This window comes from Diaphorina citri, unplaced genomic scaffold, assembly GCF_000475195.1.
Source record: "Diaphorina citri unplaced genomic scaffold, Diaci psyllid genome assembly version 1.1 scaffold2078, whole genome shotgun sequence".
Lineage (NCBI taxonomy): Eukaryota > Metazoa > Arthropoda > Insecta > Hemiptera > Psyllidae > Diaphorina > Diaphorina citri.
In genome coordinates, this window is record NW_007379503.1 from 24,756 (window position 1) to 28,003 (window position 3,248).

General features: G+C 36.1%; 1 long non-coding RNA gene across 2 annotated transcripts; it reads left to right on the forward strand.

Annotated features, from left to right (window-relative positions):
• Positions 1-260: 260 nt before the first annotated feature.
• On the forward strand, positions 261-1,938 carry LOC103518110. 2 transcript variants are annotated; one of them, XR_003393932.1, is made up of 2 exons: positions 261-672; positions 1,418-1,938. It is a non-coding gene; the product is annotated as an uncharacterized LOC103518110 (long non-coding RNA). The 2 variants fall into 2 exon arrangements; XR_003393933.1 differs by lacking the exon at positions 261-672 and adding an exon at positions 955-1,373.
• The last annotated feature ends 1,310 nt before the right edge of the window (positions 1,939-3,248 follow it).

Consider the following 3,248-nt stretch of genomic DNA (forward strand, 5'->3'; position numbering starts at 1 on the left):
CCCTGATAGCTCATCACGTGACCGCGGTCAATTATATCTACAGAGACACCCGGTTTGATGGCCAGATCGAACACAGGAACATTCAGTTTGAAGTACAACGAGTCAAGGTAAGCTTTGAAACGTTCTTCTAATAATACGAGTAACCTAATAACACAGTCTAGCGGTTCACTTTTTGACAGCATATTTACCTACATATTCTCTCCGCTGTTTCAGTCCTAGTCAAGGTCCATGCTGCTACTCGGATACCTGTCGCTTATATATATCCACTTTTGCTGAACCTGCAAAGATGGATGTCGAGCTGCAGATGTATTGGTAAGACCGGTCCTTGAGCATATGATTTATGTTAATCTCGTATACCTAACTTATATTATTATTTTTATTTTGAAGTCAGCTGTTGTCGAAGTTTGGCCCTATATAGATTTTTCCCTATGGTATAAATTACTTAAATTTTTAGATGTCTACCTATTTTATATTATAATGGGCCCATTTTTGGTTTGCCCCCGGCCAAACTTTGAAAACCGCTGACCCCTAAAAGCTAATTAGCCAAATGTAAGACTGTACCATAGCTAGTATTTTAGGTACCATACACCGGAAGAAATATCCGCCTTAAAATTCATGGTAAATTCTTCTCATTCTCGAGCAATACGCATTGACTTGGATCCAAGACGAATGGTTTTTGATTATAAGGAGTTGATTCTTTAGATTACATGAGGACTGCTTTATATTTCAATCCTTCGTCTTTCTTTTGATAGCAAACTCCCTAATATTGTTGGAATTTTCAGAATATTTAAAATCCAAACACAATACTAAGGAGTTTTAAACAAAGAGTGTTTCTTGGATGAGATCTAAGGCGGATTTTTCGCCGTGTAGCTAGTATTTCTTTAGTTATCCTTCTATATTATTTACTCAAAGATCTTCTTAGTTTTTATCTAGCGCGATTCTTTGTTGATATATCCACTTTTGCTGAACCTGCAAAGATGGATGTCGAATTGTCGAGCTGCAGATGTATTGGTAAGACCGGTCCTTGAGCATACATATGATTTATGTTAATCTCGTATACCTAACTTATATTATTTTTTCTATTTTGAAGTCAGCTGATGTCGAAGTTTGGCCCTATATAGATTTTTCCCCATGGTATAAATTACTTACATTTTTAAATGTCTACCTATTTTATGTTATAATGGGCCCATTTTTGGTTTGCCCCCGGCCAAATTTTGAAAACCGCTGACCCCTAAAAGCTAATTAGCCAAATGTAAGACTGTACCATAGCTAGTATTTTAGGTACCATACACCGGAAAAAATCCACCTCAACATTCAAGGAAAATTCTTTGTATTCTCAAGCAATGCATATTGACTTGGATCCAAGACGAATGGTTTTTGATTTTTTTTTATTTTTTTTATATATATATAAAGCAAGGTTTTTGATTATAAGGAGTTGATTCTTTAGATTACATGAGGACTGCTTTATATTTCAATCCTTCGCCTTTCTTTTGATATCAAACTCCCTAATATTGTTGGAATTTTCAGAATATTTAAAATCCAAACACAATACTAAGGAGTTTTAGAAACTTTTAAACAAGGAGTGTTCTTTGGATGAGATCTAAGGCGGATTTTTTGCCGTGTAGCTAGTATTTCTTTAGTTATCCTTCTATATTATTTACTCAAAGATCTTCTTAGTTTTTATCTAGCGCGATTCTTTGTTGAAATATTTTTTTATTTTATGATTTGCATTTTGCGTTTTTCGGCGTTGTTGAAGTGTGTGTTACAGATGTGTTGAAATACATACAGGGTGTGTTCCATGTGTCTTGGTCGGTTCTGTAGAATTTGAAACAGTATTATCTGACAGTAGGGTTTAAAGCTATCCAAAGTTTTAATTTTCAAGGAGATTTTAAACCAAAACATGCAATTCTTCATATCTGTGTTCCAAAGGTTAGGTAGTAAAAACATATTTACCTACATATTCTCTCCGCTGTTTCAGTCCTAGTCAAGGTCCATGCTGCTACTCGGATACCTGTCGCTTTGTACCTCCGTCAGAACGACATGAGTGTAGAGGTGAGGCTGAATGTTCCTGGTCTAGTACTTGCTCGGGTAAAAGTCCCGAGTGTCCCCCGCCACCGCCCAAAGCCAACAAGACTAGATGCTGTGTGTTATAGATGCGTTGAAATACGTACAGGGTGTGTTCCATGTGTCTTGGTCGGTTCTGTAGAATTTGAAACAGTATTATCTGACTGACAGCTATCCAAAGTTTTAATTTTCAAGGAGATTTTAAACCAAAACATGCAATTCTTCATATCTGTGTTCCAAAGGTTAGGTAGTAAAAAAGGGTTTTTTTTTAAGACATTAACCTGCCTCGTGGTTGGTTGAGATTTTATTATTATTATTATCATTATTATTTCCTTGATGATTTCTACGAAATTCCAAATAATATAATCGATTTTTTTTTCTAAGACCGAGAGATATGGAACACCCTGTATGTAAAAAAATGGGTGCTTGTTTTTACTTTTTCTTATTGTTTCCCCTTTTGCATAATATAATTTCATCATTGTGAATAGCTTTCCCTCCCCACATACATTATATGGACCATAGTTAACCCAGATTTAGGATCTAAAATGGAAAGCAGCAAAGTAGATCTGGGTGTTTTTTCCTTTTTGGAAACTGATCACTGGAAAATTGACCACTGCTTCAATGGAAAGTGAATATAGCTATGGTCCATTTTACAGTTGTCAGTATCCCGGAAGGAATAAACACCTAACCCCCCTCATAGTTACTTGTGTATAGCTTAACTTGAACAACCTTGTATTTAATGATAACTAAGTACAAACAATAAGTTCATAGTTCATACCCTAAACAAAGTCCCCCTTTTTTTTTCACCACACCCTATATGAAATTCCCTCATACTTAATCTGAGGAAATGGGAGGCATTTTTATCACTTGACACTTCTATTGTAGGTAACCCCCTTACCTTTCGGAGAATTTTCGGAAACAACCGATTCCGATGGCGCGCCATCTTGGATTGCCTATGGTTTAGTACAGGCACCATTTCAGTTTCCAAAAGGGAACCAATTCCATTCCCGAAAGTTTCCCGCCTATGAAATAAAAATAATTGTTTTCCCCCCCACTCTTCAAAATAAAAAAATGTCTGCCTTTTCCCTCCTCCTGAGGAACTGCTTCAAATGTAAGTGTAATCTTCTTCCAAAAATGCTACTCTCTTTGGAATGTTCCAAATTCGGTGCAAAAGGAGTTTCTAG